Below are 25,143 nucleotides of genomic sequence, written 5' to 3'. Positions count from 1 at the left end.
GAAGGCTATCTATCCTTCCACCATTGAACTGCTTTTGCTTCTTCCTTAAAAATCAGTTATCTGTCCTTGTATAGATTTATATTTGGGTTGTCTATTCTGTCTTGTTGATCTTTGTGCCTATTTCACCACCAATACCACAGTGTCTTGATTTTTGGAGCGCCAAAGAATTGATGCTTTTGAACTGTGCTGTTGGAGAAGACTCTTGAGAGTCCCTTGGACTGCAAGGAGATGCAACCAGTCCATTCTAAAGGAGATCAGTCCTGGGTGTTCTTTGGAAGGAATGATGCTAAAGCTGTAACTCCAATACTTTGGCCACCTCATGCGAAGAGTTGACTCATTTGAAAAGACTCTGATGCTGGGAGGGATTGGGGGGCAGGAGGAGATGGGGACCACAGAGGATGAGACAGTTGGATGGCATCAGCAACTCAATAGACATGAGTTTGAGTAAACTCTGGGAGTTGCTGATGGACAGGGATACCTGGCTTGCTGCAATCCACGGGGTCTCAAAGAGTTGGACACGACTGAGCAACTAAACTGAACTGAATATTAAGTAATCCGGACTTCATAGAATTGGTTTGGATTAGTTCTCTGCTGTTTTCTGGAAGAGATTGTGTAGAATTGGTATCCCTTTAAAATTGTTAGATTTTACCAATGAAAGCATCAGGCCTGAACATCTTTGTTCAGGAGATTTTAAACTACAAATTCAATTTGTTGAATCGTTACAGGACTGTTCATATTATCAGTTTCATCTTGGGTGAGTTTTGGCAGTCTGAGGAATTGGTCTACTTCATCTAAATTGTCTGGTTTATATGCATAGAGTTGTTTGTAATATTACTTAGGTATTTTTAACATTTTTATTGGAAAGTGAAAGTTAGTTTTGGTTGTGCTGGGTTTTCATTGCTGTGTGCAGTCTTTCCCTAGTTGCAGAGTGTGGGGGCTACTCTTTGTTTTAGGCTTTTCATTGTGGTGGCTTCTCTTGTTGCAGAGCCTGGGCTGCAGAGTGTGTGGGCTTCAGTAGTTGTGGCACATGGGCATGTCACTGAAGTATGAGGGAATTTCCTGGACCAGGGATTGAACCCATGTCCCCTGCATTGGCAGACAGATTCTTAACCACTGGGCCACTAGGGAAGTCCTTCCTTATTATATTTTTAATGTCAGTACGGTCTCTAGTGATACCCTCTTTTTCATTCTTGATATTGGTAAAGTTGTGTTTCTCTGTCTTAAATCATTTGTACTGGAACCTTATCAATTGTACTAAAGTTTTCAAAGAACCAGCTCTTGGGTTGTGTGATTTTTTAAAAAAAACTGGTTTTCTGATTTCAGTGTCATTGACTTCTCTTCTTTGTTATTTCCTTTCCTTTGCTTGCTTTTGCTTTATTTTGCTCTTTATGGTTATTATGAATAACACTGCTCTGTTATGAACATTCATATGCACATTTTTGCTTCAGTTCAGGTCAGTTGCTCAGCCGTGTCCAACTCTCTACGACCCCATGGACTGTAGCATGCCAGGCCTCCCTGTCCATCACCAACTGCCAGAGGTTGCTCAAACTTCTGTCCATTTAGTCAGTGATGCCATCCAACCATCTCATCCTCTGTCATCCCCTTCTCGTCCCGTCTTCAATCTTTCCCAGCATCAAGGTCTTTCCCAGTGAATCAGTTTTTCCCATCAGTTGGCCACAGTATTGGAGTTTCAGCTTCAGCATCAGTCCTTCCAATGAATATTCAGGACTGATTTCCTTTATGATAGAGTGGTTTGATCTCCTTGCCATCGAAGGGACTCTCAAGAGTCTTCTTCAACACCACAGTTCAAAAGCCTCAATTCTTTGGCACTCAGCTTTCTTTATAGTTCAATTCTCACATCCATACATGACTACTGGAAAAACTACAGCTTTGATGAGACGGACCTTTGTTGGTAAGTAATGTCTCTGCTTTTTAATATGCCGTCTAAGATGACCATAACTTTTCTTCCAAGGAGCAAGTGTCTTTTAATATCATGGATGCAGTCAGCATCTGCAGTGATTTTGGAGGCCCCCAAAATAGTCTGTCACTGTTTCCATTGTTTTGCTGTCTATTTGCCATGAAGTGATGGGACTGGATGCTGTGATCTTAGTTTTCTGAATGTTGAGTTGTAAGCCCACTTTTTCACTCTCCTCTTTCACTTTTCATGCAGAGGCTCTTTGGTCCTTCTTTGCTTTCTGCCGTAAGGGTCGTGTCACCTGCACATCTGAGGTTATTGATATTTCTCCCAGCAATCTTGATTCCGGCTTGTGTTTGTCCAGTCTGGCATTTCACATGATGTACTCTGCATAGAAGTTAAATAAGCAGGATTATTTTTGCTTAGACATGATTTAAAATTATTTGGGGTATATTCCTAGGAGGGGAATTCTGGATCACGTGGCAGTTTTATGTTTAACTGCTTGAATAGTCACCAGACTGTTCTCCATAGTGATTGCCTCATTTTACATTCCTATCAGCAAATTTTTTTTGTACCTAGTCCAGCAATCTTACTCTCTTATGTAGTCGATAGTTCATTTATATATAATGCAATTGGTGATGTACTTGGGTTAATATCTGCCATCTTATTATTCGATTTCAGTTTTTCCAAACTGTTTTTCTTGTTCTCTCTCCTGTCTTGACTTCTTTTGTATTATTGTATTTCTCTCTCTGATTACCTAGTTAGTTGTGCATTCTTTTATTGCTTACCCCAGAAATTATGATTTGTACTCTTGACTTACAGTATTCTAATACAAATAATAACTTGGATCACTCTCCCATTAGTGTTCCTCTGACTCCTGCTTTATCATTTTATTATTACACATAATTATTTTGTATTTTATATGTCTCTTCGGGCATTATTTTTTGTTTTTACAGAGAATATTCATTTCTGTTTTCCCACATCTTCCTATTTATTTAGGGGCTTCTAAGACGCTCAAAGCATTTTATGAAAGAGTTACACATTTCAAAGTTTGTTGATATTTCTAGAAAGCCATTCACATGTAACATATTTATTAAGAACATGGGGTTTACAGTCCCATCTGTAACACTTTGAGTCTCAGTTTCCTCATGGAAATATAGGGAATAATATGTTAAATACAGTAATATCTACCTCATAGGTGGCTGTGAAGATTCAATGAGAAAATAAAGTTAAGCCTCGTACTAGAATGCCATACACAAAGAAAAATTTCATTATTCTGTTGTGGCAAGTACATAATTCCTGAGGTTTAAAAAAGAATTGTTCTTATATTCTGTATTAGAATCATCATTTTGTCGTTTAAACATTGATTTTCAAAAGAACATGTTTCCTTTCCTAAAGTTTCCCCCTTCATTTTTTTCTCTTTCATCCATCTAATCCAATTATCTATGTCCCAAGGAATATTGATACTAGAACCCGTGTTTCAATAATAGAAATGTGTTACCGTAATAGAAGCAGCTTAGCCAAGACCGTCAAGTTCACCTTAGAGCCATTTGTAGAATTAAAACAAAAATTATTTGTGTAGAAAACAAACAACCCATTATTTCTATTTTCAGCCACAGAAGGCAGCCCATCTGTTGTTTATCTAATCTTGATTCAGAAACATACAAAAATAGAACAATAACATCATATCTAACTTATAATTTTAGTTTCATTTTCTGATAACAGTGTTTCCCCTTCACCAGACAATAACAGAAGGACCTGACAGAGGAGCACAGAACTAGAGAAACACTGTTGATGTGTTTAAAAGACAAACTAGAGAAGCATTGTTTATGAAAGGACCATAAGGAAATGGGAATGTGTTGCTCTTCCAACATTAATGACAGCAAGTAATTCTCTATGAATATATAGTATATACTACTAATCTTTTTTTTTTTTTCTGCTACTAATCTTTAAAGTTGGTAAGTATCCTGCCTGTGACTTCCTAGCACCAAACTGATTTTTCCTCAACATTGTTCAGTGCCTGTCATAGAGGGAAAGAGGGAGAGTTACTGAAAAAATATTCAAAGTCTCTTATAGGAAAATATTTTGAAATATTATATTTTAGAAGTATAGACTATTAAATTTATTTTAAAAGTATTCATCCTATTATGTACAGGCTGTAAAATGCTATCAAGGGGCACTTTTGGATAAATACTTTAAAATATACGAGTCATTTTGGCCTGTGTGAAACAGACTAAATAGCCTAAGCCATGAGTTCCGTTTTAGTCTTAACTCAGATCAACTGGTGGTGGTGGTGGTCATTCGTTAAGTCGTGTCCGACTCTTTGTGACCCATGAACTGCAGCACGCCAGGCTTCCCTGTCCTTCACTATCAAAGAGCCCTGTCTTTTTCACTATCAAAGAGCCCTGTCTTTTTGGGCTACTGTTGTAAATCCCGTAGACTAGCTGATAAACAACAGAAAGTTGTTTCTTGTAGTCCTGGAGGCTGGGGAGTCCCAAGATTATCAGCAGGTGCCACGTCTGGTGAGTCATGTTTCCTGGTTCCTAGACTGCCTGCTGCTTCTCCCTGTCCTCGCAGCACGGGAGCCCATTCCTTCCTGGCCTGACCCCTCCCAGAGTGCCTGCCTCCTAGGATCATCACCACATGCGGGGTGAAGTTTGAGGGCCCATAAACTGTCAGCCCATTGCAGTCCCTAAGTATACTCTGCATTATTTCAGTCTTTTGAAATAATTCGAGCTTTCCTAATAGCCCAGTACATGTTCTTTTTGTTATATGTTCGTTGGGCTCTTGAAAATAATATGTATCAGTGGGAATGCAGTGTTCCGTGTGTATCAGTTACATCAGGTTTGTCACTCATGTAATTCAGATTCCAGTAGCCACGTTGAGTAAAAGCAGAAGTAGGTGAAATTACCTGTAATATATTTTATTTTAACACACCCCAAATATTGTCATTTCAGTGTGTAATCAACATGATAAAACCTAATGCAATAGTTCACGTTCTTTTTTTCATGCTAAGTCTTTAAAATCCAGCATGTGTTTCAGGCTTGCAGCGCATCTCATTGTAGAGCCAGCCACATTTCAGGTACTTCATGGTTGCAGGTGACTACGTACCAGGGAGCCCAGTTCCAGGAGAGATGTGTCTTTAACGTCTCCCACTGGGATTATGAACTCGGCTGTTACTCCTTTTCTATTTCTGTCAGTTTTTGTGTATTGATATTTTGAGGTTATGTTATTAGGTACATTCAAGTTTAGAATCCTCATCTTCTTGCTAGACTGAACTTGTATCAGTATGAGATGTTCTTTTTTATTGCTAGTAATGCTTCTTTCTTTAGACACTATTTGACAGTGATGTTGCCACGTCAGTTTTCTGTCCGTGTTAGCTTGGGTATCTTTTACCTTCACCTGTCTAAAAGACCTTCCATCTTAACATGTACCTCTGAATAGTGTATAGTTTTCACTGGAATCAGTTTGAGTATTGGCTCTGTTTATAATGTTGATATTTCAGTGTGTAGACACCATGTTGCTGTGTGATTTCTGTTTGTCCCACCTAGTCTGTGTTCTTTGCTCTTGCCTTCTTTTAGAAGTATGAAGTGTTTCTCTAGTTCTGTGCTCCTCTGTCAGGTTGTTGGGTGTACATTTGCAGACACAGCGTGTGTTTTACATTCAAGTCTAACTTAGTACTCTTACTGCCTCCCTGACACGACTGTTTCCTCCTTGTCACTGTCACACTTTAAACGGTTAGATATATTTTTGGCATTAACATCATTGTTTTGTAGAGTTAGTATTTACCCTGACAGTTACCTCATGGTTGGTCTTTACTTGTTTTTTATATTTCCATCAGAGACTACTTTTCTTTTTCCCAAAGCACTGCCTTAATATTTTTTTTTAGTTCATGTGTGTGGGTGATGAGTTGTCTCATTTCCATTTGCCCTCAAAGTCTCTATTTTGCTTTCACTTTCGAAGAGAGTTTTTGTTGGATGTAGAATTCCAGGTTGGTGGTTATTTGTTTTTCAGCATTTTACAGATGCCAGTCCATTATCTTCTCACTTCCTTGTTCTTGGAAAGTCAGCTCTCAGTGTTGTTGTGCCATTAAAAGCCACACCCTTTTTCCTCTGAGTGCTTGAACATTTGCTTCTTGCCTTAGGCACCCACAGAGCTGCTGAAACCAATGTGTGGTTTTCATTTTTGACTCAATGGTCTGATTCTTGAACCAACTCTTACCACTGTCCCTGTCAGTCAGTTCAGTCGCTCTGTGTCTGACCCGTTGCAACCCCATGGGCTGCAGCACGCCAGGCTTCCCTGTCCATCACCAACTCCTGGAGCTTGCTCAAGCTCATGTCCATCGAGTCGGTGATGCCATCCAACCAGCTCATCCTCTGTCGTCCCCTTCTCCTCCTTCCTTCAGTCTTTCCCATCATCAGGTTCTTTTCCAATGAGTCAGCTCTTTGCATCAGGTGGCCAAAGTATTGGAGCTTCAGCATCAGTCTTTCCAGTGAATATTCAGGACTGATTTGCATTAGGATTGACTGACTGATTGGATCTCCTAGTAGTCCATGGGGCTTTCAAGAGTCTTCTCTGACTCCCCAGTTCAGAAGCATTGATTCTTTGGCATTCAGCCTTCTTCATGGGCCAACTCTCACATCCATACATGACTACTGGAAAAACCATAGCTTTGACTAGATGAACCTTTGTTTGGCAGAGTAATGTCTCTGCTTTTTAATATGCTGTCTAGATTTGTCATAGGTTTCCTTCCGAGGAGCAAGCATCTTTTAATTTCACTATCTGCAGTAATTTCGGAGCCCAAGAAAATAAAGTGTGTCACTGTTTCCACTGTTTCCCCATTTATTTGCCATGAAGTGATGGGGCTGGATGCTATGATCTTCATTTTTTGAATGTTGAGTTTTATGCCAGCTTTTTCACTCTCCCCTTTCACTTTCACTTTCACTAAGAGGCTCTTTAGTTTCAACCCCTGGAGGCATTTCTTATTCCCCTTTCTGTCTTTTCTCCACCACGAGGGTCCCCATTTATAGTTTTTAACAACATAGTTTAACAACAGATTCCTTCAATACATTCTATCCCTTTTCCCTCTTATATATATATTGTAACCGATCCGTCCTTCAGTTCACTGATCGTCTCTTCAGCTATGTCCAATCTGATGTTAAACCCAGAGACTGAGTTCTTAAATTCAGTCACTGTTATTGTAAAGTTCTAGATTGGTTTTGATTCTCAGAAATTTTTCCTTTTGTCAAGTATATTTTTGAACAGGTGACATTTGCATCTGATACCTCTAGCATACCTCTGATACGCTGATATATATCTCATACCTCTGGATCTGGTTCAGTTCTTTTTCTCTTGGTCCTGTTTGTTGTTACACCCTCTTTTGCTTCTTTGGTTGCATGTTGGACATTATGTTTGGAAAACCCTAGAGGTTCTGAGTGATGCTGCTTTCTCCAGAGTTTCCTCTGACGCAGACCTCCAGTGGGGACAGAGCTGTCTGTTCACTCAGGGCCTGAGGGACTTGAGGCTTGGGGGTCCTTTTAAGCTCAGTCTCAGCAGCCTTCACCCACCTTCCCCCCCCGACCCCAGGGAGGAGCTTTCCAGCGTCTCCAGTGTCTGGAAGCCTGGGGTGCCTCCCAGGGCCCCGCGTTCTCGGCAGGTCCTGAAGCCCACCGTCTCTCCTGAGCACCAGGAGGTGACTGATAGTCAGCGCTCAGCCGGTTTGGGCAGAGTGTTGGGTACGTTTTCTGACATCCAGACTGACTCGTCAGGCCTGCGCTTGACTTTTTGTCTCCACAGCCCAAGGAACCCTCCAGAGCTGTGTTAGCCAGCCCCCTCTGCTTGACTTTTTCCCTTCCTTTTCTTCACAGAGTCAGCTTTGCTCAGATGCCCCGAGGGAACGAGCGGCCCTCTCAGTCTCCAGCTCCCTCACTGAGCTTCGCTTTTGTTTGAAATCTTGGATTGTGGCTGCCTAAGGACCTCTTTTAAACCTTATTTAGCTTTTCTAGCTCTTGGTAGGCTGACCTACAAGATGCTTGCGTCTGTCACTGGAAGTGGAGACACCCTGGGGGGGGGGGTCTTCTGTCATCTGAAGCCACATGTAACAGTCACAGTAATTGTCTTGATCAAGTTAATTTGATACCAGGGAAAACAAGAACCAGGGGTCCTTGCTTGGTACCCATGGCTGTGTTTCTGGTCAGAGTCCCCAGCTTGCCTGGGCTGTTTCAGTGCCACGTGAACTTGGGAAGGAGGTGGAGCAGGCGGCCCACGCGGCCTGGAGACAGAGGAGCCGGTCTCCCCTCTGCCCTTGCCCCTGGCGGCCCAGGGCAGGCCTTGCATTGCCGGGCTGCTGGTGGTGGAGGCCAAGGCTGAGGAGGGAGGGGTTACGTGACCTGTATTCTGTGACATGGTCACATGTGGGTTTTCTTTTTCAGTTTGAAAAAATGACTGCTTTCAGTCTTCCCTCCAGTTTCACTTTAAGGTGGAAAATGAAGATTTTATTCATAAAGTTGAGCACAGTGACCTTACAGTCTTTTTGAAAGCAACAGTTGATGTTTTAAGAACACATCTCAGAGAACTCCAGTAGATAAAGCTAAAAAAAGAGAACGTGTTCAGGGTGAACTGCGGGCAGGACCCCAAACTGTACCCTGTCTCTCCCAGAGTGTGTAATTGCTGAGATGGGTGGATATAGGACCCAAAGCACCCTGGGGACCGAGGTCCTCAAATGACAGCAGAGGGCCGGGCTGAGCCAGGAGCAAGTGGCCTGTGCCCTGGCGAGTGGAGAACCGCGAGGGTGGGAGTGGAGCCAGGAGAGGGGTGGGAGACTCAGGCGGGGTCTGGGAGGTGCTGGCTGTCACGGCTCGAGGCAGGGACACCCCTGAACCTCCACCATGCAGTCCCCACGGGGCAGAGTCGTCTGGCAGCCGAGGGTCGAAGTAAAGAGGGCGAGTTCACAGCAGGTTGAATGAACCCCTGTACCCACTGTGGGTTCATTTTAAGTGCCTGGAGTGAGGTTGGTCAAGCCCTTGCTGAGCTCGAGTGAGGGAGTCCGACAGGGAGGACTGAGCTCAGGGTGAGAGTGAGGGGCAGCTAGCGTGGTGAGTCCTCCTCAGCTGAGTGGGTTCTGGGGACGCCCTTGAGTTCAGGGCTGCCCTTTCAGTAGCCTCACTGGAGGCTTGTTTGGGGGGTAGAGGGGGCAGAAGCCCACTTAGAAGACGTGCTCATTCCCAGGGGTGGTGGTTTCTGAAGGAGTTTATACTGGTTGGTTCGACTATGACCCAGTACCTTGCAGGGTCGTGTTTGACAGGGGGCCTGAGCTGTGGGCACAGCCTGCCTTCTCCTGCACTGCGCACTCAATTGTTGACTTTTTGGCAGCCCCTCCCCCCTCTCTGCACCCTTGACAGTGGACCTGAGCCCAGCCCCCCTGTTGCCACGGAGCCCCTTGTGACCGAGTGGGTTCCAGTTCTGGGCTCCTGGGAGATGTGCTGGAGGCGGAGCCTTCATGCCATTTGGTGGTCATAGTGTGAGAGCGGTGGTCATAGTGTGAGAGCAGTGGTCATAGTGTGAGAACGGTGTGTGTGAGAGTGGTGTGTGAGAGCAGTGTGTGTGAGAGTGGTGGTCGTAGTGTGAGATTGGTGGTGATAGCTCGGTAGCCGAGGTATCCTACCGTGAAACAGCGGTTGCCCCCGAGTCGGGGGCTGCCCCTATCCGCGAGGATGGGTCGCAGAAGGGCCCGCCTTTGGGCGTTATTCCAGCGCTGCAACCCCAAGGCAAAGGCGAAGACTAGGAAGGACTTGGCCTCGGCCCACGTCCTGGAAGCAGAGCGGCCTGAGGTGAGAGCAGCCGGGGGCTGGGCCCGTCAGATTGGCCCTCACCCGGCGAAGCATTGGGGTTGTGTTTCATTTTGTTAGCATGGTTGTGGGCCCTGCCGGCCAGGGCATTCTGGCCTTAGTGGGCAGGATCGACCCCAGCAGGTTTACCTTGTAAGAGGTTGTGCAGTTGCTGCATGGAGGATGGGCGGGGGCCCCACAAGAAGGGAAACACTGGCTGGAGAAGTCACTGGGGCACATGGACTGAGCTATAGAGTCAGTCCTTGAAGCAGAAAGGGTAAGGCCCTTAATGTCTCCCTTCTTGCAAAGAAAGGATATACGGGCTGGAGGAATCTCTGGGGCATGAGGATCGAGCTAGAGAGTCAGTCCTTGAAGCAGAACAGCTAAGCCCGTTAATGTCTGCCATGTTACAAAACACACACCAGTGTGTCCAGTATTTTAATGACAGGTACCTACTGCTTACATGTATGACATACACCCTCATAGCTACACATGTCTACTGCATGCCTCTTACAAGTGCTGGGCACTGTTCTGGGTGCTGAACACTCAGTATGTAGTAGGGGATACGTAGCCCAGGATTTTTTTAATTTCTGCAAGGAAAAATAGAAGAACGAAAGACTCCGTGTGGTTCAGTTTGAGCAAGTTCACCACGTGGATGGCCCCGCATGCACGCAAATTGTGGTAAAGTACATATAACATAAATTTAACATTTTAACCGGTTGATTGAATGACTGGGTGGCTTCTGTGGAGTCAGGCTAACAGATGGCTTTGAGGTGCCACCCGCCTTTTTCCCAGAGGAACACTCCAAAGCCTCGTGGCCTTGTAGACCTTCTTTTTTTTCTTCACTTTCCCCAGTGGCTCCAGGTCTGTGTGTCGTTTAAGAATCTCTTTATCCACTTTGTTGTTAGGTTTACGTTTTGGAAAGTTTCTCAAATGTCCCTGGGTCTTGAGAAGGCAGGCTTGGATTCCAGGTTCTCTCCTGCCACGTGCCTGCCAGGTCGAGGTGAAGGCTGAAGGCCACTCTGAGTTGTGGTGGTCTGTGTGGTCTTGGGGTCAGTGGACCCCTCTTCTCTGGAGGGGCATGGAGATCCTTTGTGTGGAGCCTGGAGAGACTTGACAGGGTCAGTCTTCACAGTCTCGCTCTCTTTTTAATTTATGTTTGCATTTAGTTTCTCATTTAACTGTTTTCTAGGAATTTCCAACTCCCGAAGGATACACCTACAGGGAGCAGCTTTGTAAAGCCAAAGAGGAAATCGCTCAGCTGAAAGCTGAAAGAAACAACACCAGGGTCAGTAGGGGGATTCTCACGTGTTGACATTTGCCCTGCGGGGGTCACCGCTGGCCTCCGTGTGCTGTCTTTAAACATTGTCTGATTTTCAAGTCATTTTCCACATCTTCCCACTGAACAGACCAGGGTGGATCAGTTCTGGGTTCTCATACCTTGCTTCAAATTTCTGATGAGAGCTAATGTAATTTTAGTACATATGAGGGGGGAGTTCTCTTAACTTACATTTTTGTCCACGCTACACTTTGTGTGGGATCTTAGTTCTCTGACCAGGGGTTAAAACCCATGATCCTTGAAGAAGTGTGGAGTCTTAACTACTGGACCCCTGGGGAAGTCCACTCTAACTTTCGACTGAACTGGCAGGATTCAGACGTGCCTTAGCATGTTTCCGGGTATAGCGTGAGGCTGAGAGGAGTTATCGGCCCGGAGTTCGAGCATGAGGTTGAAGGTGTTCCTTTGGCCCTGCCCTGCAGCTGCTGCTGGAGCACCTGGAGTGCCTGGTTTCGCGACATATTCCACCCGTCGGGATGACAGCAGGCAAGCGGCAGGCGCAGTCCCCAGCCGGCATGAGGAGTGAGGTGGAGGTGCTCAGGGCGCTGAAATGGCTCTTTGAACACCACAAGGCCCTGGACGAGAAGGTACCAGCCATCCGGCCGTCCTGGATTTGTACACTTGCTGCCTTGTTAGGCGGATGATGCACATATTTATGTAACTAGTTGACTTTTGAACATCTTGAATTCTTGTATATACTTTTTTTTTCTGTAAGAATTCAGAGTTTTATATGGTTAAAAAGCGTTGCCTGCATACATGCTCAGTCGTGTCCGAATCTTTGCAACCCTGTGGACTGTAGCCCACCATGCTCCTCTCTTCATGGGGCTTCCCAGTCATGAATACTGGAGTGGGTGGCCATCTTCTACTCCAGGGAATCTTCCTGACCCAGGGATCGAACCTGCCCTCGTGCATTGGCAGGCGGATTCTTTACCACTGAGCCACCTGGGAAGCCCCCAGTTAAAAAGTATTAGTTGGCATGAATGTCTCAAGATTTATTATATTCTGTATATCAATTTGCAGTTAAAAACTGGGTAATAATTAATTTAGGAGAACATTTTGTTCTCTCAAACTTAGAATTTAAAGCTGTTAACAAGCAGATTCTCTTGACGTTAAGATCAATGAGAGACATTCAAGGTATTCTGTGACAGTATCCATGTATTAGGGTGAGTATACACTAAGAAGTGTACTAACGTATATACACACATCAACACACAGTGACTCAGCCCCTTTTATTTGAGTTGAGAGCGTGATTACGAGTAGCACTCGAAAGGTGTAGTTTGTTAGAAGAAGAATTAGGTGCCACACATAAAGAGGTAAGTTTGATCAGTCTTTGTGTAATTTCCGTGAAGGGTTTGTCATTTGAATCCTTTCATTTTAAAAAAGAATGAAGGCTGTAGTGGTGGGCATCAGATGTTATTTATCTTTCTGATTGAGGACCCGCCCACCAGGGTTATTTTAATGACTAGTAAACTAGACTTGTGGCTCAGAGTTGCAGGATCTCTTAAGTACCCCTTTGTCCAGTAGAAGACAAATTCTGACTCTAATCACCTGGTGGTATTCGGGATGGATAGCATCACCATGTATTTTCTTTTTATGTTGTGTTTTCAGTTTAGAGTTGAGTTTTCCAGGTGGAGTTTTGCTGTCTTTACTTATTTCTTAACTCTGATTCAATTTTTTTGGTTTTAGCAGATGATTCTTTCAGAGGAGAATAACCAGGAAAAGATACTAACGGACAGGGTGCTTGATGTACATCATGAGCAAGAAAACATGCCAAGCGCCAATGGAAAGGCAAGTCCTTGGTCTCGCTCTCTGTCTGGTTCTCGTCTTACCATCCAGTCTGTGCGGGGCTGTTGGGACCTCTCACCGATGCACCATGTAGGTCTGAGTGGCCACGAGGGTCCTGTGAGCTCCCAGAGCGCAGAAGGCAGTTTTGACCTCACAGATTGCCTGGAAGTACTGTGTTCCCTCCCTCCCAAAACCAGGCTGTGTAAGGCTTCCTTTCCCCCTTAGAGACCCTCCGACGGCTCTCTAAGCCACAAGGAAGACATGGTTAAGAAGATGGAGCTCCAGGAAATCATAGACAGGCAGTTGCGGGAGCAGAGCCAGATGGAGGAGCGCCTGGCAGCCCTCTCTGCCCACATGAAACATCTGGAGGAGGACCTGGACACGGCCAGGAAGGACCTCCTCAAGTCCAAGAACATGAACAGAAAACTTGAGCAGGACGTCCGCGAAGTGAGTGACTGCAGCTGTGTCTGTTGTCCTGAGGTGGAATGTGGGTTTCTTGTTCTCCCGGGGATCTCAGCCTTGGGATGGCTGCGTGAGTAAGAGCAGAGCACTGGACAGACCACAACTGGCTGCCTCCCTGCCTCCGCGTCGAGGTCTCTGGGGTAGAAGAGGCCTGGTCCAGGCGGTCCGTTGGCAGTGGACCAACGTGAGGGCAGCCCTGACGCTGTGCCGCACCCTGGGTGTGGACTCCTCATTTCCACAAGTTCTAGGGGGCCCACTGTGTTCCTTTTTTAAAAATTCATTCATCCATTCATTCATTTATTGGCGTATAGTTGCTTTACACTGCTGTGTCAATTTCTGCTGTACAGCAAAGTGAATCAGTCAACTATCTATCTATCTATCTATTTACATGTCTGTCTCTCTTTTAGATTTCCTGCCCATTTGCTTCACCACAGAGCACTGAGCAGACTTCCCTGTGCTGTACACTAGGTCCTCACTCGTTGACTTTATGTGTAGTATCAGTGCTGTATATATGTCAACCCGAGTCTCCCGGTTCATCCCCGCCCCCCGCCCCCCGCAACTGCCTGTCGAATGTGTTCCTGATGATGCTGAAATTTGCTTCTGATTCACTCAGGCGAGTCTGGTGACACCTGTGGAGCCTGTTCTCTCGGAGAGATGGGAGCATGCTGTGTGGGCTCTGCTGAGGCAGCTTGCCTGGCCATCTTCTCGAGTTTTCTGAGGTTCCGCTCCTTGAAGGGATGTGTGACAGTGATACCGGCGGTCAGACAAGTCGAGTGGTGTTTGCTCACCCTCAGATCCTCAGGCCCGAGCTGTGTAACCATGTGGAATCGTGATGTCTCTGGCGGTCATGTCTGCGGGTGTCCTGATTTATGAGAAACTCCCTAGCGGTCACTGTGAAAACAGAGAGTGCTGGGGACTCAGGCCTCTTCCTGTGAGCCTCGCCTCTCCTCTGTGCACAGACAGACAGCACCCACCCGGCCCACCCCTCCCCCGTGAGACCGTCTCAGAGAGAACCCCTCCAACATGTGGTACAGCAGGTGTACTTGTTTAGTAGCTTGGTGTGAGTAATTCTGTGTGAGAACTCAAAACAGAAATATTTGCACAGGTTTGCATAAGCTATTCACACTACTCTTTGGCAACAGGAGATTAGGTGGCAGAGTTTAATACGTATAGAATTCTAGAAAACGCATTTTCAAGACCTTTCACTTTTAAAGTTAGGACTTTGCCCACATTGGTTACTTAGTGACCAGGGAGGGACCTGAAGTGGATTTTGAAGTGGCGGACAGGAGTTGCACCAGCAGCAAGTTCTGGTCCTGGTTTGAGCGTTTCATCCATGTGGTGTAACTCTGCTTTTGAAGAACTAGGCTTGAGAAGGCTGCTCCCAGTTGTGTACAATTTCACTTCTGTTTCCACTCGTTAATATTCTACTTTAATTCTGAGGAAATTGCATGAGACTTTTCCAACTTTCACTCGAGGAAACGAGCCTCAGAGCTCCCCATTGGATCTGTTGAAGGTCCCTCCTTGTTCTGGGTCAAGCCCGCCTGTATGATGTAGCCGACAGAGGTCCTGACTTCATGCCAGATACCTTCCCTCCTGGAATTCTTGGAATAACAGGGTAGTTTAGTATACTTTTCGTTTGCTGTTTGGGTTTATGATGTAGAAACGAAGCTTGGTAAACCAAGTGGCTGGACAGAACGTTAAGACAGATGGGTGCCAATCGTGACCTTTGGGATAGGCGCATTTTTGCTCACGTCCGAGAAAACTGCCGTGTCTAGGACTTTTATTCTGAGGACGTTAACTTTATGTTTGATTTGAAACTTAGGACGACATCAGTAATAAACTTGAAAATGAAATTGCAAATAAGGATTCTAGACATCGACAGGTAATGGCTTTTATGAACCGTGTCTGACTTTTATAGTAGTGAATTACTGAGGAAGGAAGGTAAAGATCTTTTCATGTGACTCCCACATTGGAAATCAAGTCCCAGTGTAAAGTTCTTATGACCCTAAAATACTGTGTTCAAAAGTGTGGATGTACATCATGGTAAATCAGCTGTACTGGAAGGAAATACATTTTTAAAAAATTGCAGGTGACTGCAACTTACAGGTTTGAATTATTTGGGACTTGGTTTAACCATTTTGTGGAATTCCATTCCTGACTCTTTTGTTTTACTTGAAGGTGAATCTGTTGGCTTGTTAGAGTTGTTACCGAAAGAGTAGAGAGCAGCAGGGAACTTCACGGCAGCTGGCTGCCTGTTGGGAACTGGGGTCACTGTGACAAAAGGCAGGGTTAGAGCTCCGGTCTGATTAGGGTTTGTACTTCCTGTGGTGTGGTGAGCCTTACTCGCTCCTGTTCCCGAGTGGTCTCAGATAATCAGGACTTAACCAGGAAAACCAAATCTGGCTTCTCCAAAACAAAGTGAGTCAGTCTGGTGCGTGCCAAAGTGTATCATTGTCCCCACCCCCAAAATAAAATACTAGAAAGCCATTGAAAAGTATGATGGGGAATGCTAATTAAAAGCATCACGATATACAAAATAATGGCTGTAAAAGGCAGATCAGAAAATACTATGTACCATATGCTATTGTTTTCTGCGGGTTTTAAAGCATAGCATATTGTTTGTGTACGTACATAGAGGAATACGCACACAGAAAAAGTAAGAAAGCTGCTTAGAAGCAAACGCTAACCTCTCAGGAACCTGAGCTTATAGATAGTTTAATTTTTTTCTTTTTTAAAAAAGAATCTGTCTAAATGTTCTACATTGAAAGTTTTTCAGAGTAAGAAGATCTGTTAAAAGAATAATCGTGCATTTACAAATACTAGTTGACTGGCATTTCACCAGGCATGCTCTTATCAGGTGTGTATTTCAGAGGAGATGAAAGCCATATTTTGGCTTACATGCCCGTAGCCATCTGCGGTCGGTAGGGTTCCCTCTAAATGATGATTCTGGTGACGTTTTAAGAAGGGTCTGTAGTGAACCCTTCTTCCCTTAACTTGTCAATAAGAATGAATAAGATTCTACAGATCTTCTTTAATATAGAAGAACTTTTTTTTTTTTTTTTTTAAGATGTCCTTGGGGAATGTTTAGGAAAAGCAAATACTCTGGCAGGAGGTGTTCTGCTCACTGAGACCAAGCCCAGGAACACTGAGAGAAAATATACCCTGAGGGAGCTTCCGAAACAGAATGAATCCACTAGACACGTGCATTTAGGTTTTGTCTCAGCTTACTTAAAGCGACAGTGGCTACATCTCTCGGCCTGTGTTGATCCTGTGCTCTCCCTTTGTAGACAGAGGATAAGAACCGCCAGTTGCAGGAGCGCCTGGAGCTGGTAGAGAAGCTGCAGCAGAGACTGCGGAGGGCAGAGACGCTGCCCGAGGTGGAGGCGGAGCAGGCGCAGAGGGTGGCCTCGCTCTCCAAGGTGCTGCTTTGGGTCCCTGGGGGGCGGGCACAGGGAGGGCCTGTTCCCCTGCTCTCCCACCGCGCCCCTGCCCATGCTGCTCAGTCCACACAGGAGCGCAGACATGGGGGTCGTGCTGCCAGTCTGAGATGGGAGCGCTCCCTGAGTGTCAGGCACGCCCCACTTCTGCGTCATCCCTACGTTAATTTCCCTCCAGTTTTGTCCCGAGTTCTGTGTGTCCCTAGGACGCTTCAGCTCCGAGTCACTGCTGCTCAGAGTTCAGTCAGCCACTCAAAGCCTAGCAGGATAGAGACCTAGAAAAATCCCATTCTCGTTTAAGAGATGGCCAAAATAGCTCTGTAATGAACACAGTTTTAAGTTTTATCCATACACTTGTTAAAGAAGTCCCAGCAGGGCACGTGCAGACCCGAGGCCCCACTCCCCACTCGCCGTCCCCAGGAGCCCGCGGGTGAGAGGCCATGTCCTTGGGATGTGGCGCTGCTGGGGGCACCGACCCCATTGCCAGCCAGCCAGCCCACCCTGTCCTTCTGATGGGAAAGGTGTTGCCCTGCGCTGCCGGTGTGCACTGGCTGAACATAGAGAGTCGGGCCGGGTCTGTGCTGACAGGGCTGTCGGAAGCCTTGCCAGGAGCTCAGTGAGTGCCCGAGGGGCCATCACGTCGCGGGAGGCCGCCGGTGTCCGGTGCTCACAGACCCTCCCAGAGCAGGGTCACTAACAGCCGCCAGGGGGCACCCTTCTGCCTGTGATCTTCCTCTCCAGGCTTGGTTTCTCCTCTCCCCTGGCATCTCTGCTGTCCATCCCCAGTCGGCCTTGTAGTCCGACCTTTTGTCTTCCGGAAGCTCTACCACTCAGGAGGCTAAACGGTTCGAACTTCCTTCCCAGCTTAGGAAGGTAGAACGTGTGCCTCGGGTTTGCCGCTGTCTGCTGCCCACGCAGGCTCGCCACAGGCAGTCCGAGGAGGGAGCGCAGCGGCCGTGGGTGTGGGGCCTGGGGCACGGGGAGCACGTCTCCTCTCACGAGCTGGTCACCAGCATCCTCCGTGAGCCATGTGTCACACACGAAGCCGCGCAGGCTGTGTGAGCAGGCATGCGGGCATGCCCCCGGCGAACCCAGGGCCCGTGGTTCGCACAGAGCATGGCCCGCTTGCCGCCCCTGCGATCACAGCCCGCGTGCTGTCAGGACAGGGTTGTTGTGAGCGGAGCTGACGCTGTTCTTGGCCGACAGGCAGGAGAGAGAGACACAGCAGCATCGAGGATAGGCTGCGCCAGATGGAGGCCCAACTGGAGGCAAAGAACAAGGAGCTGCAGCGGGTGCCTGTGCTGACAGGGAGGCGGCGTCTGGGCAGTAGACGTGGCTTGGGCGGGGGCCAGCACTGCCTTTCTCCACCAGTCCCGTCTCTGGCATCGAGTGTGTGCCTGTGTGGCCCCATCTGCTGATCCGGGCACCCACCTCCTTGGGAGCAGGGCCAGAGGTGGTCGCCCATAGGCAGTGGGTAGGAGCCAGGGCTTCCCCACATTCAAAGAGGCTGCTTGTTGCTCTGACCAGCCAGTCCGGGGAGCTGCTTGGGATACAGGTGGACCTCCCAACTGCCCCTCAGACAAACCTAGGGGTGCCAGCCTGGGGCCCATGAAACTGAAGGCATGGCACCCAGGTGTGGAGCCTGCTTGCCTCGGACGTGGCGCTGGAGTCCCACATGCCAAACCGCTGGTCCAGACACGGTGTATGTGTAGGATGGCTGCCTCTAGACAGGAGAACCGCAGTTGCCCTGCAACAGAAGGCGCATCAGGAAAGGGTGATGGTGGAGGCTCACATCACCGAGTCCTGAGAGAGGTTTCCTGGAAAGGTTGGCCACACGGCAATACAGGCCATCCAGGAAATGGAGTGGGGATCCTGGGTCCAGCCTCACGTGTCAGTACTGTCTTGGGCCTGGACTGCAGAGCCTCACAGGCGAACTTCCAGGGAGCAGTGGTTCTGACTCCCATCGTGAGACCCGCGGTGAGGCGCCCTCCCCGCTTAGGCAGAGAGCTCAATATCTGCCAATCAGGGGTGCACTTCTTACTTTCATAACTGCTGCTCAGAGGCTGTTGAGATCGGGATGCTGTTTATGACTAGACTAAGCCAATTCAAAGTCAACTTTTGTTTTGCTTTAAAAATCTTTGAATGCCGACGCCTTATTGTGGAAGCTGTGACAGGTTTTGTTTCCTTGGGCTCAAAAATCACTGCAGACGGTGACTGCAGCCATGAGATTAAAAAATGCTTGCTCCTTGGAAAGCTACGACAAACATAGACAGCATATTGAAAAGTAAGAGACATCACTTTGCCGACAAACCATATACTCAAACCATATATGACAAACCATATACTCAAAAACTATGGTTTTTCCGGTAGTAACATATGGGTGTGAGAGTTGGACCATAAAGAAGGCTGAGCACTGAAGAATTGATGCTTTCGAATTGTGTTGCTGGAGAAGACTCTGCTTTAACAGAAAATAAACTTTTTAAATGTATTACGATAGAGAATTGCAAACATGCACAAAAGTGGATGGAGTAGTATAATAAATACCCATGACCCGTCCCGTCAATTATTCTCAGCAATTTCTCATACAGAGCCAATCTCAAATAGATCATTCTTTTGTCTTCTCTCCATTTTTTTTAATACAGTAGGTCCTAAAACAGCTTTTTAAACCTTGAAATTGATGCTCATCTTATAAAACACAGACTTGGCAACTTTGTTATTGCATTTAAAAATTGCTTGAGGTAATTATTTCCAGTTTTTTAATATGAATTTTCATATTGGAAAAGACCCTGATGCTGGGAAAGATTGAAGTCAGGAAGAGAGTGGATGACAGAGGATGAGATGGTTGGATGGCATCACCAACTCAGTGGACATGAGTTTGAGCAGATGCTTAGCAGAAGTCGAGTTCCATTTTCCTTATGGCTAATCCACTGCTATATCACGTATAGCACTTCTGGTTTTGAACACTGAATGTGTTTGCATTATAGATGGATTTAGAGTGTGTGGCTGTTGTGTGTGGTTCAGAATTCTGAGTAGTCCTTTCAGGGATCACCCAAAAGCTCAGACAAAGCGTGAGCCATTCACGTGGACTGTGCTGTGCGTCAGAAAGATAATACGAGCCACCTACACAATCTAAAATTTCCTAAAAACCAACGGGCTACTCGACGTCCTTCTTTCACCACGAGTCTTGAAATCCTCAGTGTGATTTCCACATCGGGCTTTGCACCAGCCTGTCTCACGTGCTCAGGGGCTGCACGAGGCGAGTGACTGCCATGGCCGACAGCACAGAGCTTCCAGGTTGAGTTGAGTGACTCACAAACTTGGCCCGTTTGACTTGTTTTACCCCATGAGCAAGTGAAGTGGGCTGTAGAGGAATGAATGTGAGGAATGCAGGTGAGCTCCATGGAGACAGTTTAAAGCAGTGAGAGGAGGGAGGGCAATAGAGTGAGTCATGTCCCCCTGACCCGAAACCCCCGCCTGAAGTCTAGCTTCTCTCTACAGACTTCATCGTTGTTAATGGCTTGCCATGTTTCCTCCAGAGAAACCTTTTCTACACCTGAGATGGAACTTCCTCCTCATTATGGTTTATAAGGGTTAATATTGTTCTGAGTGTTTCTATTTGCTAGGGACTCTTAGAGAACATTTTCTCAGAATTACAATGTTGGGAGTTGATACCTACTGATGTAACCTGTTCTGCACATTTTGGTGCAAGTCACTTTACATCCAAAAAGCAAGCGGTGCAGGCTGTGTCATTTGCTGTTTCGTAGGACCAGCTGATTCTAAACCTGGAAACCCTGAGAGCCGAAGTGGACCAGACGAGACTGCGAGGGGCTCCCTTCCACCACAGGTAGGCTGCTCCCCCGGGCAGCTCCCCTCAGCGCTGTCGAGTGTGACAAGGGCCTGTCTGGTGTGTGGACAGTATGACTGGGTGTTGCTCATGGTCGCACCTCAAGGAGCCTGTAGCTTCATGGCCAGCGAGAGGGAAGAGACAAGCATCGTTCCTTAGGGTCAAACTTGGTACCACGGAGTGGTCGTCACAGGATTGACAACACTCAAAACCACAGGCAGAGGTTTGGAAGTAGGGGGCCGACCAGTTGGTATTTGGGCGTATTCATTTGAGGGGCCTGACAGACTGTGACACTGACGTTTCTGAAGAGTCACAGAAGGTTAATGACCTGTAGTCTTTTGACTGCGGTGGGAGGAATCACCTGGCTTGTGAATGAGGCGAGCAGATTACTGAGCATCCTGATTTTTTCTTCCTCGTTGTTATAGGGGCGGTAATTCTTATTAAGTATTTAAATGTTTCTTTGGCTTCTTCACGGAAAATGGTCACAAGTGAGAGAGAAACTTTAGCAAAGGTTATTAAGTGCTTACTGGTGACATTCATTCACCTGTAGGAAATGGACTACTGCTTGAATCCTGACTTAGGAGACAGTTTGGAGCCCATACGCATATTTCTGTGTTTGTGTGCTTAGGGGATCCTCGCAGTCCAGAGCCCCCACCCAGCCTTCTTCTAGAGAAAAGGAGATGTCATTTGAGACAAAGGCAGAGCCAGAAACTGGTCCTGTGTCTGAAACCATGGTGGGTGGAGTTCAAGGAGAGCACGTGCCCTACAGAACAGGAGGGGACGTGGCCGGACTTGGTGGCAGAGCTCCTCCAGGGTGAGGGGCTGGGGCTGTCAGAGGTGGGGAACCCCTGCTCCCAGGGTGGACGAGGTGAGTGTGAGGAGGACTGCGTAGACAGTGGAGGAAGAGGAGGTGGACATGGCCTCCTCCTCTTGGGGGTTTTTGGGTAACGAGGAGGGACCTGGTGCCAGGAACCGAGGCCTGACACAATTGGGGGCTTCAGATGGAGAAGCCTGGGGCCTGGTCACCAGTCCCGTGTGTGTCAGTGAGAGTGAGAGACGAGAAGAGGAAGCAGCCGCGGGGCAGGAGGAGCCGCTGTGCTCTGAAGACAGTGGGCCACAGCGGCCGGTGCGAGGGAGGGGTGTCTCCAGGAGGCAGCTCTGGAGGGGGTCACAGCAGTGACTTAGCAGCACAGGTGGGGCCTCAGAGTGGGGCTTGTGGGCAGTGTGGGCTGGGTGGGGGGCACTGTGCTGCCTCAGGAGGGAGGGAGTGGGGACTGAAAACTGGCTCACAGGCAGGGCAGGCACGGCGTATTTGGTGGGACCTCCCAGAGGAATTGGTCACTGCCGGGGACCAGCCCCAGCTGATCCAGGGTATTCGAAGCGGGGACGGCGTCGGCGAGGATCAGGAAACAACTGCTTAATTAAATGTTAATTAAGGATATAAAGAGTAATAGAATGAGGATAGCTCAGTGAAGAAATTCAGTGGAGAAAAAAGGCTGAAATAAGGATAGCTCAGTGAGGAAATTCAGTGGAGAAAAGAGGCTGAATAATTCAGCCAGAAGGTAAGAGAAAGAACGACATGGTGAGACCAAGTTTCGGTGAACAAGGCCCGCACTTTATTTTTCAAAGTAGTTTTTATACCTTAAGTTATGCATAGAGGATAATGAGGGAAGGGGTAGAGTCTTGCAGCAAGCCAGGCTTTCTTCCTGCAAACTTATCATATGCAAAAGCTTAGGTGATTTGCATCATCTTCTGGCCCAGAGGCCTGTTAACACTTTAAGACCTTCTCTTCAGAAAACTTATTTTTCTCTAAAGGTGATTGGTCAGGAGCCACCCTCCAAAAGCATTAGATAAAGTTGCATTCCTACAGAGCAAAGGTGTGGTGGGCTATAACAAGAAAAAGAATTAACTCAAGGGTCCCAGGTTACAAACATTAAAGCTACTACTTACACCAATTATATTAATCAATACACTGCCAGGGACACAGCAGGTAAGGGATATGGAAACTTAGCAGCAAACATTGGCCCAACAAGTGAAAATCCCTTCACCAATACAATTTCTAATCAATCTTTTAACTACTCAAAAGAATCTGTGTTTAGACAGTTTAGAACATCTCCTGCCTCTCACAGTTGGGAGGCTCTGAACAATCACATGTGGCCGGAAAAACCTATTCAGGCAGGCTAGAGGATTTCCAAAGGAGTTTGTAGGTTGAAACACTGTCACACCCAGGAATTATTAACTGGAGCTGTAAGCTAACTCTTTTTTCAGAGAGGTAGTGGGGGACAGCCCCCCGTAAAGTCAGAGGTGTAGGTGAAAGCACAAAGCAGAAAGTAGGCAGACTCTGGTTTTGGGGGTAGATTGCTCGAGAATTTCCAGGGAGACTCCTGAGGCTTGATCCCCGCCTTTGCGTATGCCAAGCCTCCTTCCTCATGACCTTTGCCAGGGGCGGAGCTCGCTCCCCGCATCTCCCCCTTTTTTATTTCTTAAAACAGCCAGAGGCAGCTCAGTCGCAAGCTTTTGAATGTTCTGCCGAAGAATCCTGACAATACAAGGAAGAATGATTATGAGAAGCAAAATTAGAACTAAAGATATTAGACAGAATGTTTTTTCCAGTAAAGTTAGAGAAGGTGTGAAATAAGTCATTAGCTGCTCCAGTGGTGGTAAAATCCAGTCGACAGTGTTCCAGGGTCTGTATTTGATTATGAAATTTCCCTAAGTCCAGGCCAGTGTCAGAGCTGTTGCAAACACCTGAGATATGTTTTTTGATTTTTTCCCATTCATAATCTGTCTCGTTTACCTTTAAAGATGTCACGCATATCCACCAGTAATCAGCGTGGCAAGACAGAGCCATTTTCACTTTTAAAGCCTGTAACTCAGTCCCAGTATGCATTATTGCCTCTTCTAAGGCATCTACTCTCATCTCCAATTTTCTATCTATAACTTCCTGTGTTGCTAGACTTAAAGAGACATTTTTAGACATAGCATCAACATATTGGGCAGTATGCACTTGTTGAGTCAATGATATTGCTGCCACAGTAACAGAAGTAATTGCTGCTATTAAAGCTGCTATTCCTAAAATAAGTACCCACAAATCGTCATGATCACATTAAATCTTGTAGTTGTTTTAACACAGCAAGACTATAGTTATATGAATAAGTGGTTACATCATAAGATAAGGTGGACGTTGTAACACTACAAAGGAGCAAACATTATACTGAGGGTTTAAACAAGATGAGAGCACGCATTGTTCACAAGTCACTACATTGGGTCCACCAGTGAAAGTCACATGTACATTAAGTTTTCCAGAATCGTTGGTAAAGAGAAAAACATAAGGAGAGGGTAGACAAGCCAAAACAGAATAAGTAGAATTATTTTCTGGTTGGAGTTCGCACTGCAGCAGCCCCGTTGGTCCCGCCGGGATCTCGATGTTTATCTTGCCTCCCCTTCCGGCGGGCTCCTCTTTTGTGATCGAAGCTATGGGGGAACTGGATGTCTGGGGGTCTGCAACATGGCGAATCAACCTGTCCTGGATCTAAATTGGAGAATCTGCATCCTGTGGAAAAATACAAGCACATCCTCGACCGCTAGTTAATAATGGGTCAGGACCCTTCCATTGTCCTGAGAGGAGGTCCTTCCATTTGACTAATGGTTTTCCATTTAATTGCTCCAGGCATCAATGACGAAGCATTGCAGTAGTTCCAGCCAGATCAGTATTTAGAATATTTATTACAAAAAGAGCAAATATTTATTACGAAAAGAGCATGTTGCAAGATTTGATGGGGACAGCTATACTTAAACTCCCCTTCTTTTAGTTTTTGAATTTGGATTTTTAATGTTTGATGTGCTCTTTCCACAATGGCTTGTCCCTGGGGATTATAAGGGATGCCTGTATTATGTTTAATTTGAAACTTTATACAAAATTCCTGAAAAGACTTAGAAGTATAAGCAGGAGCATTGTCAGTTTTCAAGGCTTTTGGTAGGCCCAAATATGAAAAACAAGTAAAGAGATGTTGTATTACATCTTTAACTGCCTCTCCGGTACGAGCAGTTGCAATAATAAAATGAGAAAAGGTATCTACAGTTACATGAACAAAGGACAGTTTTCCAAATGAAGAGACATGAGTTACATCCATTTGCCAGAGTACATTAGGTTTGAGACTGCGAGGATTAACTCCCATAGGTAGACTGTTATAAACAGTGGGGCAGTGTAGGCAAGAATGCACAATCTCTCGAGCAGTCTCTCTGGGAATTTGGAATTGATATCTTAAAGCAGTAGCATATTGATGATGAAGTGAGTGAGAGGCTCTGGCCTCCTCAATCACAGTAGCCACTGTATTTCTGGTTAACAAGTTAGCCAAATCATTAAAGGCATTTTAAGGGCCGGGCAATCTGGAATGAGCCCAAATGTGTCCAATGAAAAATATTTTATTTTTTTTTTAATTTGTTTTTGTAATTTAGTTAACAAATGAAATATGGTAGTTTTATTTTCAGACAAAACCTCAGTTTTAATATGTGGAAACAACCTGACAATATACTGA

The 25,143-nt window shown here is 46.2% G+C and overlaps 1 long non-coding RNA gene across 2 annotated transcripts; it reads left to right on the top strand.

Moving 5' to 3' along the window:
• The first annotated feature begins 10,933 nt into the window (after positions 1-10,933).
• LOC147350701 (uncharacterized) lies at positions 10,934-13,120 on the top strand. 2 transcript variants are annotated; one of them, XR_015149039.1, is made up of 2 exons: positions 10,934-11,664; positions 12,764-13,120. It is a non-coding gene; the product is annotated as an uncharacterized LOC147350701 (long non-coding RNA). The 2 variants fall into 2 exon arrangements; XR_015149038.1 differs by having other exon boundaries at positions 12,767-12,864.
• The last annotated feature ends 12,023 nt before the right edge of the window (positions 13,121-25,143 follow it).

This window comes from Bos grunniens, chromosome 20 (genome assembly GCF_055505025.1).
Source record: "Bos grunniens cultivar Pamir isolate PY7600 chromosome 20, Bosgru_T2T1.0, whole genome shotgun sequence".
NCBI classification, from domain to species: Eukaryota; Metazoa; Chordata; class Mammalia; order Artiodactyla; family Bovidae; genus Bos; species Bos grunniens.
Note: the sequence above shows the minus strand (reverse complement) of the source record. Positions and strands in the feature narration are given on the sequence as shown.